Below are 11,278 nucleotides of genomic sequence, written 5' to 3'. Positions count from 1 at the left end.
GGGTAACTTAGACTTCACAACCCATCATACCCCTGCACACATTACCAAAAACCCCCCTACCAACCTGCTACCAACCATTCCCCTCCAAAAACACACCGACTCCAATCTGCCTTAAAATTGGCTGGCAAGCAGCCGTTTATTTAACAAACAAATAAATATTTATATAACCATAAATAACCATAGCATAAAATAAAAAAAACAACCAAAGCATAAAATATAAATAACCAGAAATAACCATAGCATAAAATATAAATAACCAGAAATAACCATAGCATAAAATATAAATAACCAGAAATATAATATAAGAAGAGAACAACCTTAATTATATAAACAAACATATAAGCAATCTGTCTTTTAATTAAATTAAAGAATAAAATTACCCCTTATTAACTTGCAACCTTGAAGAATTAAACATTAACAACCAGGTTGCAGGTCTGCTAGATTGCAAGCTCTTCAGGGCAGGGTCCTCTCCTCCTGTATCACTGTCAGTATCTGTCTGTCATTTGTAATCCCTATTTAATGTACAGCGCTGCATAATATGTTGGTGCTATATAAATCCTGTTTATTAATAATAATAATAAAAAGTCTCAGAAGGCATAATCCATACAGCACTGTAATTCCATACAAACACCACCTTGGCCCCTAGCAGCCCAGCACGCCTCAGGAGCCCTAACTATCATACCACTTAAAGAGGGACCCCAGCACAGAGAATCCCTCTTACCACCAACGGCGTCTTCCATGTCCAGGATTCCTGCCTTAGCCTGACTACAAACACCGAACGACTTACCAAATCCAGGGAGGGTGGGCGGGGAAGGCTGTATCCCTGCACGCTGTCTATCCTAAAAGAAGGCCTCACACTTCCTGCTTCCCCGTATAAGCCCCCCTTCTCCTAAACCCTCCCTGTCACTCCTCCTGCTGACACCCCCTCCCGTCATCCCGGACCAATTAACTCTTTCCTTACCCTCGCACCACTCTCCCTCCCGCCTACGGTCTCACTTGTTATTTCTAACAAGAATCTGCAGTGGGAGAGAGTGGTGAATGCCAATGAGGATTTTATAGTTAAAGTACGCTGCAATACGTATTATTTTACAAGCCCCTTTCTGTTATTTTAATAAGTGTGAAGATTTCTAAAAGGCAAGGTAGATCAGCTACTACAATACCATTAAGATATCAGACACACATGGAGGGCATTGTTTTCAGTCAACTGATTGTACAAAGGAGTGCTAAAGCACAACCACAATGTAGAATCACAAAACAGTAAGCAAAGCTCTGATATGTAATAGAATATACGCCTTTATGTACTAATATCACCGCTAATGGTTTATCACCACTGCTTTACTGACTTGCACTCATACAGCCTGATTTATTAAAGCTCTTCAAGACTGGAGAGGATACACTTTCATCAGTGAAGCTGGGTGATCCAGCAAACCTGGAATAGATCTGGTCCAGGATTCAAAACATTTGCTGGCAAATAACGTTGAAGAATTCCAGGTTTGCTGGATCACCCAGCTTCACTGATGGAAATGTATTCTCTCCAGCTTCGGAGAGTTTTTAAACATAATGCCCAACTATGGGGCTGATTTATATCTCTGCCCTTTAATGATTATAATTTACAATTAAATCCATCAATGGCAGTTTATTCACTTTGTGTAAAGGTGAGCAGGTAACACTCCTCGCCCGGAGCGGACATATTTCCCCAGCAGAATGTCAGGCTCAGTGCGCCTTTTGTAAATGGATGTGTAAATAAAAGTAATTACCTCTAATAAGGTTTATTTGATTTCCAGAACACTTATTAAAATTTCTATTTAGAATCCTAAAATACAAAACATTTTAATGCCTGGTAAATATGTACAGCAGATGTAATGATTAGTAGAAGGGTGCTTCATCAGAAAATAATGAATGAATACCTAATAAAAATCACTAAGCCCTCTGCAAACAGAACCGGCTTTGTATTACAGATATAGTAAGTGCTTTTAAGAAATAAATCTCCCAAAAACAAAAGAGTCATTTATATTTGAGATCAATGGAAGCAACTATATCCCCACTCAAATATGCCCATAGTAAATAATAAATGTGTAGAATATTATTTTATGAAAACACAACTGTCCCCAACATCTATATCATTTATCAGTATCACTGTTCCTGCAGAAGTAGTAGTGACAGCCCGGGCTAGGATGTGAGTAGGGTGCTCCAGCCATCATGATTGCCAGCTATAGCTCCCTGACATGTGTTCCACAACTCTGACCCCCCCCCCCCCCCCCCCCCAAGTAATTAGCTTTTTCTTCTGACAACATTTTTCAAGGTGTCAAAACAAACTCAAGACATGTGTCACCTTTTGTCTCCTAAGATGACAAAAACATGTCACATTCAGGAACCATTCAATAGAAGTGGCAGCATTGCTCACTGTGTATATAGGAAACATGCCCGCCTATGGGGCAATGTATACGGGGCACAGGCTGAGCTGGGTGCCCGCCTATGGGGCAATGTATACGGGGCACAGGCTGAGCTGGGTGCCCTCCTATGGGGTAATGTATACGGGGCACAGGCTGAGCTGGGTGCCCGCCTATGGGGCAATGTATACGGGGCACAGGCTGAGCTGGGTGCCCGTCTATGGGGCAAAATGTATACGGGGCACAGGCTGAGCTAGGTGCCTTCTCCCCCTGTGTCACTGTCTTTATCTGTCTGTCATTTACAACCCCTATTTATTGTACAGTGCTGCGCAATATGTTGGCGCTACATAATACAGTGGTTACAGGAACAAAAGACTTTCCTAATATTCCTGCTCTGGTGTCAGGACAGTGACAACTCATCTCCCTGGAGATGGAGATACCTGTCCACCTTACATACATCAAATCTAACATTTTAATACGGTTATTAGATTTAAGGCTCATAGGTTTGTACTGCAGGCATGCTTGTATTTTATTTGCACCTGGTGATCCCACCAATATCATCCCCTCACTGTGACTTCCTGTCCCTGAGTATGGGCTACATGTTAGTCTATGGAAGCACCGCATTGTTGCCCCAGGACCCAGCAGTAAAAAATAACAAGCAGTGCGAGATCATGTTAAGCTTCATTCCTATTACTGATATTTGCACCGCCCTTAGAATCAGGCACAGACCAGGTGAAATGTATTCATCATGGTATTCACTGGAAGACAAAACAATGACCTTTGAAGATCAGAAATCCAAAATCTAATTTTTGATATACTTGCCATAATACTTTACTGTACACAGTTTACTTAAGCATGTAATATTTAGCAAATATGTTGCACAATTTCTTACCTGGGGATCCTGACAATTACAGCTCTCCCCTTGCAGGCTGACAACGCCTAGCATTGCAACTAGCAGCAGTGTAGTCAGCCTGTCATGTGGCCTGTCATGTGAGACCAGAATGGGAGTCAAATGGCCAATGACAGGCCGACAACACTGCTGCTAATTGCAAGGTCGTGGCTTAGTGTCAGTCTGCAGCAGGAACCCCAGATAAGAAACTGTACAACAGAAATTTATACTGGAATTTATATGTACTACAGCAATTTCTTTCCAAATAATGCATTTCACATGTCTGGCCTTGCAATCAACTTTATCAGGCAGAAAAGTAATCAGAATGTTTGTTGAAGGTTACAGATCATTAGTAAACTATACAAACTTCCAATCAAACTTCTACCCATGACCAATAAAGAGGAAAATCAGGACAGTGAAATTGTTCAAGAACAGATTTCAGTTCAGATTCAATCATTTAATTTGATCTGAAATGATTAAAAAAAATCTGTTCTGTTTCTGTATATAATGACATGCAATGGTAAAACAGAGAGATTACATGCAGTTATGCTGACAATTGTATCTTCTCATATAGCCCCAGAAACCATTTGTGCTGCTTTTTATAAACATGAGAGCATGCTATGTATAAAGATATTTCTGGAATCTGCAAATGGTTTACTAGGTCAGCAAATATTTATGTATGGACGGTACAAATTGTCATATATCCAGGGCAGGGTCCCCTACTCCTCCTGAGATTTTCATTTTGCAACCGCTATTTATTGTACAGCGCTGCGTAATATGTTGGTGCTATATAAATACTGTTTATTAATATTAGTTTCTGGCTATCAATAGAAAGATGTCTTTTTATAGCAGATCAATAGGCTGTTTTTGTTTAATATTCCAACTACACAGCAAGAAAACATGGATGATGTGTTCACAAGTTCACTCATCCTAAACAAAGTTTATTTAGGAAACATTCAGCTTAGAATAATATTATAATTATAATATATTATTTCAAAAACTGCTCTGCTTTGGGTGCAAATACAAGAGCATATGCACTTTATTACTCCTGTTATCTGTTTCATATTTAATATAATAATGAAATAAAATACATAATAACATAAGTGAGCAGAAAGGAATAAACTTAACTAAGAGAATTATTAGTATTTATTTTATTATAACCAAATCCACTAGAAGTATCTGGTTGGGTTTGATATTCAAGTCTCCTCCTGTATCACTGTCTGTATTAGTCTGTCATTTGCAATCCCTATTTAATGTACAGCGCTGCGTAATATGTTGGCGCTATATAAATCCTGTTTATTAATAATAATAATACTTGTAGGAATCTGCTTTAAGTATTTGATAATAGGGTATCACTTATTAGGCATGGTTATAATTTAGTAAATTGAAAGATCACATGCATATATGGGGAAAAAATGAGTAGCGTTTTTGTTTAGCATATGTATTATGTACATTTTAAGGGGTGACTTATCAAAAAAAATGGTTCTGGTTAATTAAGTGCAGTGTATGCTTAGTGGTTAGCACTCTGGTCTTTGCAGCGCTAGGTCCCAGGTTTCAATCTCAGTCAGGGCACTGTCTGCATGGAGTTTGCAGGGTCTCCCCGTGTCTATGTGGGTTTCCTCCCACATCCCAAAAACATGCAATTAGATTAATTGGCTTCCCCCAAAATTGACCCTAGACTGTAATAAAGACATATGACTATGGTAGACACATTAGATTGTGAGCCTCTCTGAGGGACAGCTAGTGACATGACTATGGACTTTGTACAGCGCTCAGTAATATGTTGGTGCTATATAAATACTGGATGATAATAATTAATAATAATAAAAGGCTCACAGAATAATACACAGACAACACAATTACCATTCACTATCTCCCTCTAGTGGTCACATGATCTATTGCACTTTTTCAAAACAATCCTCTGGCCAGGTACAAGATAAGCTTCTGTTTGAACATGATGTGGACACAATGATCACATGGCTGGCAATGTTACATACGTACTGCAGATAGCTTTAAGTGCATATCCATTCAATACTTTTTTTCGGATAGAGGGGTGAAAGATTACAACCGGAGTGATTTTTTAAAAAATTGCTCCTTTAAAAAAAATAATCGGAATTTTTTGACCCATTGATGATGGTTTTACTAGACAGGAAGTGTGAGTAGCCCAGTAACATGGACACAAGCAGTAATAAATGCTGATTGGGGTTATATCTTTCCATTGGGAGGTAATAAGAAATTTAAAATAAATAGTCACAAAAAAATTACCAACCATTAACTGCAGAATATATCCTCCAGGTGCATGTGTTTTAACTGAACATGGGTAAATGGTTTGATATATATATATATATATATATATATATATATAATATTTAGGATCCTCTTCAAATTATAATTGACCTAATGCACCTGCCAGGGTCTTTCTAGGGATAAGTGCCAATTAGTCAATGCGCCCCTTTCCTGCTCGTACCCCCTTCGAATCAAAGTTGCTGCTCCCTTCCTCACCTCTTATACAGAGTAGGATAGGAAGGGTGGTGTTATAGCCTTTGCTTACTTATTCCCTCACCCACAGACCTATCTGTAAAGACTCCATTTTGGTACTTGCAATGTAATTGTGTCCCCCACCTCCTAGATTGTCTCTCCTCCTGTGTCACTGTCTGTATCTGTCTGTCATTTGCAACCCCTATATAATGTACAGCGCTGTGTTATATGTTGGTGCTATATTTATCCTGTTTATTAATAATAATATTTGTGCACTAGACTTCAAAGATGAATATACTGGTCACTGAAACAGCTATGGCCTTTACCACCACATCTTCCTGTGCTACCCTGTGAAAAGAAAAAGGCCCTAAGCATACATCTTTTACAACAGTCTGTGTCTTTACTCACAGTCCAGCAGCCAAGACAAAGCCCCAGGTATAAGCAGGCTGGGAGTTTATATCGCCGGCCTAATTCCAGGATGCATTTCAGCTGAGACAGTTACACCTGATCATACCCAGGCCTCCTTAGCTCCCCCACCTGGCCAAGAAGCTCATTGTTATTCAGCCTGGTACTTCAATACCACCTTCAGGTCAAAAGGAAAACTGACTAAACAGAAAAATGCATATAACCTGTATCTGGGGCAAATGTACCTGTCATCCTAGACGAAACCCTGTGATTTAGTACCTCAAGGAATCAAGAGCCCACTTCACAGCCAAATATTCTTTTTCAACTGTAGCATATTTTACCTCATGAGCCTTTAACTTCCGACTGAGGTAAACAATGGGGTGTTCTTCCCCATTTTGAACCTGGGATAGCACTGCTCCTAGTCCCGACATCCAACCCAAAAACTCCTTAGAAAAGTCAGGAGAATATAGCGCTGGCTCACTACACAAAGCCTTCTTTAATGCCCCATATGCAGCATCTGCTTCTGGGGACCATTTAACCATTACTGATTCCTTCTCTTTTGTCAAATTTGTCAGGGGAATGGCCTAGGATGCAAAATGAGGAATAAAGCGCCTATAATAGCTGGCGATACCCAAGAAAGCACGAACTTGCTTTTTATTAATTGGGCATGGGTAATTCTGAATGGCCTCCACTTTTCCTGAGGCTTTATTATTCTTCTTCCAATGGTGTACCCCAGATTTTTGGCTTCTTCCAGCCCAATACCGCACTTTTTAGGGTTTGCAACAAACCCGGCTTTCCCTAGCACTGCCTGAACCTTTACTAAATGCGAGGCCCAATCTGCACTATGAATAATTACATCATCCAGGTAGGCCGCAGCATATTTTTGATGGGGTCAGAGTACCTTATCCATCACCCGCTGGAATGTAGCTGCAGCATTCTGTAGTCCAAAGGGCATATTTCGATACTGGTATGCTCCGTCAGGGGTCACAAAAGCTGTTTTCCCCTTAGCCAACTCGGATAGGGGGCTCTACCAATATCCTTTGGTTAGATTTAAAGTGGTCATGTATCTAGCATTCCCCTACCGATCAATCAACTTGTCTATCCGGGGCATAGGATAGGTATCAAACTTTGTGATCTGATTTAGCTTACGGTAATCGTTGCCGAATCTCCAGCTCCCATCTGGTTTGGGAAGTAACACAATTGGGCTGAACCAATCGCTATTGGATTCCTCTATAACCTCCAATACAAGCATTTTTTTACCTTCCTGATGTATTACCTCTCATCTAGCTTAAGGGTTTTAATCTTACCCTTTCACCTGGAGGGGTGATAATATCATGTGTAGCCATGGATGTTCGTCCAGGCAAGTTGCAGAACATATTGCTAATTTGTAGCACAAAATCTCTCGATTCCTGTTGTTGACTCTTTGACAAGGTGTCTGGTATCCAGACTTCTGGGAATACAGAGTCAGATTGAGGGTAGCTCCGTGGTCCGCACGGTTAATACGTCTCTTTTTTTCCATGTTTTCATCAAATTTACATGATAAATTTGCTCTGGTTTCTGCCTACCAGGTTGGCCAATCTTATAATTTACATCACTCAGTTTTTCCATTACCTCATAGGTACCCTGACATTTGGCTAGGAATTTACTTTTAATTTACCACACTGGGAACTAGTACAGATACGGGCACCCCGGTTATATATTCTCTGCTGCGCCAACTGCGCTTGGGCCAGATGCTCTCTAACCAACGGCATTACCTGCACAATTCTGTCCTGCATTTGCGCCACATGCTCAATGACACTTCTATGAGGGGAACGTTCACTTTCCCATGTTTCCTTAGCAATATCTAACAGTCCTATGGGGTGCCATATAATAATTTAAAGGGAGAGAATGCGGTTGAGGATTGGGGTACCTCCCGGATAGCAAGATTTCTGAAAAACTGGTGAACGCCCAGCACCACTCTCAGCGTTGGCCTGCTCTTATAAAGATATCTGCAGTCTTAATGCATCTAATTGTTGTTGGTAGCTCTGTGCTTGTATTTCCAACAATTCCTTGTGGCAGGCCTCTGCTTTTTCCAGACCTAGCAGCAATTGTTGGTTAGTACACTGTGGTTAGCATTTGCCAAAACAAGCTGTTTTAGTATCTCCTCCATGCTGGTCTTCCAAACACCCGCTTATAAAGCTGCCAGCATCCTCCACCATATGTTAGATCACCCGTAGCAACAGGGGGTGTTTCAAACAGGAAACAGGGCCAGCAGATTAAAAGTGCATCAAGGGGTTTATTCACCAACACTATTTTCACACAAAAACACGCAAATATACAAACACACAAAATAAAACAAACAGCAAAATAAAGCCTGGCCACTTGGCCACTAACTCACTGTTAGATCCCTTTACTAACAATCCAGCCCAACCCAGTGTTGTACAGGGCTCTAAGGCCCTAACCATACATCTTTTCCAACTAAGTCTGGGTCTTTACTCACAGTTCACCTTGACCCTCCTCCCAGCCTAGCAGCCAGGACAGAGCCCCAGGAATAAGCAGGCTGGGAGTTTATATCCCCAGCCTAATTTCCAGCATGCATTTCAGGTGAGACAGTTACGCCTGATCATACCTAGGCCTCTTTAGCTCCCCCACCTGGCCAAGAAGCTCATGGTCATTCAGCCTGGTACTTCAACCCCACCTTTAGGTCAAAAGGAAAACTGACTAAACAGAAAAATACTCCGCGTATAACCTGTATCAGGGGCAAATGTACCCATCAGCCTGGATGAAACCCTGTGATTTATTTGGCCAGCAGTTACAGCATGAAGGTGATTTTTCATGGGCTAAAAATCATACCTTACAAAAAAGTAGTAGATGGTTTGTGCAGTGCCTACTCCTGTACCAGTTTATTAGGGTACCATTCATAAATATTGGTGTGCACATTACTATGGGCTCTATTTATAAAACAGTGAATCTAACATTCCCTGTAACATTCTCCCATGCGAGTTAAATAATGCCATTGAAACACATGGGCATGGGAGATTCCCATGGGAATGTTTGAGGGAATATCTGATTTCGTTTTATAAATAGAGCACTATGTGTTGTAACTCCCTAATACGTACATAGGTGTACAATAAGTGTAATACGTACACTTTTCCATCTTACCAGACCTCACAAATCTCAAAAAAAGCCCTAAATTAATATGTGATCACCACAATGTACTTTCCAACATGTGTATACAATATACCCAATTTATTATATTATATATGGTATTTCTTTTGTTAATGAGCTGGTGTAATATTAAGTGACCAGACCTTTAGACCCACTGATCAAAGCATTCTTCTATGTGTGAATGAGGTCCTTTGTGAAACTTGAGAACAGAACGGAATTCAGCTTTGCTAAGTAATCAAAGATCAGTGGCCACTTTAGATTGGGTATATATTATTACCATGTCAGCAAGTGTTGGGAAACTTGGCTGCAAATGAACTGTAGACTCCTCCACCATGTCTCAGTATGTTTCTCTTCATTATGAAGTGATTAGCATTCTATGTTAGACTTCTTTCTCTTAAACGCATGTGATCCATGACAGGGGGTTACATGATGAAAGGGAAACTGTAATATATATTGCAGGAAAACACATTTTATGTACAGTGTTTTATTGACACTTTCACATACTTTCATTGGTGTACGCCAACATTCTTTGGGTGGATGGGACATGCAGTTGTGGAAATGGAAATCCAGTTAGCAAAGATTTCCTTTTTTAGGATTTTGCTGTAACTATTACAACACACATTTTACAACTATTGATCACTCCATGAGATTATGGTGTTACAGATTGAGCAGTTCCTTTTTTTTGGTTATTCTTTTATGTTTTTTTTTTGTTTGCTTGCCCATTTTTCTAGTTTAAACATATTTGATGTTCCCATGTTTTCACAATTGTAACTAATAAATAGATTTCCAGATATTACCTCTGGTGACTATATGAATGACAGACTATGCAGTTTGCTTGAAGGTGAGCTACCTAGATTTTTTCTAATGGGTTTATTGAGTCAAAGCAAACTGATTATTTACACTAAACAGGTGACCTGCACAAACACACTAAAAGCTTTTGTAAATGACAGCATATCCTTCCTATAACAGAACGTATGTAAACATCATTATTCCCATTACAATTATGGACACAGCTATGCAAATAATTTATTTAAGCATTCAAACTGCAGGTTTTTAGCATAGGGACAGCCTAATATTAAGCCATTTATTACAACTAGCATATACATTTTTTTCAGGCTGGTTGGCCTCTGGTATTGTATTTTCTGCTAATTCAATGCCAAATAAATGACATTTTTTTGGCTGCTGCATGGTGGCTAAATTCATGTGTTTTTTTAAATGGGGATATAGGAATAACAATCATCACCTTCAACAATCATTAAAAACAAACCAGAGCGAGATGGGGGAAGAGAAAAAATAATCGACATCAGGGAGGGGTCTGTATCCAGGAGCGGTATGCTTGTGGAGTGTCTTTCAGAGTACATGTAAACTTGATTGATTAACCATTAATCCAGTTGAGTTTTGTTAGTAGCAATGTAAGGGAGATATTTAATGTACAGCGCTGCGTAATATGTTGGCTCTATATAAATGCTGTTTATTAATAATAATAATAATAATAATAATAATAATAGAGAGTAAGTTCCAGGCCTTAGCCAATGCAATTCTGTCTGCTAACAATAAGTAAGTACATAATTTCTTAGGATATTTCAGTAGAGGCTTATCAATTATTGCTCAGAAGGGCACCTTCCAGGCTAGGGTGAATAAGGTCTGAAAACCCAGTAATAAAATTTGAATTTGAATTATTCTTTTCAAGAATTCCTACACCACTGGGCACAACCACCATAAATGTTCCATGCTGCCCACGCCTCCACACCCCCTGAAGCAGAGGTCTGAGGAGACTGGGAAGCACTGAGCAATCTTGGTAGGGACGAGTTACCAGTGGAGCATCACTTTGTAGCTTTTTTTCAATCAGACTCATATTAAAGGATATTTTGGAAATAGTGTGTGCCACATCAGTCCACTCCTCCAATTTCCAAAGTTTTATACATATCAGTTTCCCCATACCTGGTTTCCCAGGCCTTCATATAAGGGA

At 39.8% G+C, this 11,278-nt stretch overlaps 1 protein-coding gene across 1 annotated transcript in view; it reads right to left on the bottom strand.

The window, feature by feature from the left end:
- NBEAL1 (neurobeachin like 1) overlaps positions 1-766 on the bottom strand; it is a 93,682-nt gene extending 92,916 nt beyond the window's left edge. Inside the window, exon 1 of the mRNA XM_072419140.1 lies at positions 722-766. The gene's annotated coding sequence lies outside the window, so the exon portion shown is untranslated. The remainder of the gene's footprint in view (positions 1-721) is intronic.
- Between the last annotated feature and the right edge of the window lie 10,512 nt (positions 767-11,278).

Source organism: Pyxicephalus adspersus, chromosome 7, assembly GCF_032062135.1.
Source record: "Pyxicephalus adspersus chromosome 7, UCB_Pads_2.0, whole genome shotgun sequence".
Lineage (NCBI taxonomy): Eukaryota > Metazoa > Chordata > Amphibia > Anura > Pyxicephalidae > Pyxicephalus > Pyxicephalus adspersus.
The sequence above is the reverse complement of the archived record's forward strand: the minus strand, read 5'-3'. Positions and strand labels throughout refer to the sequence as shown.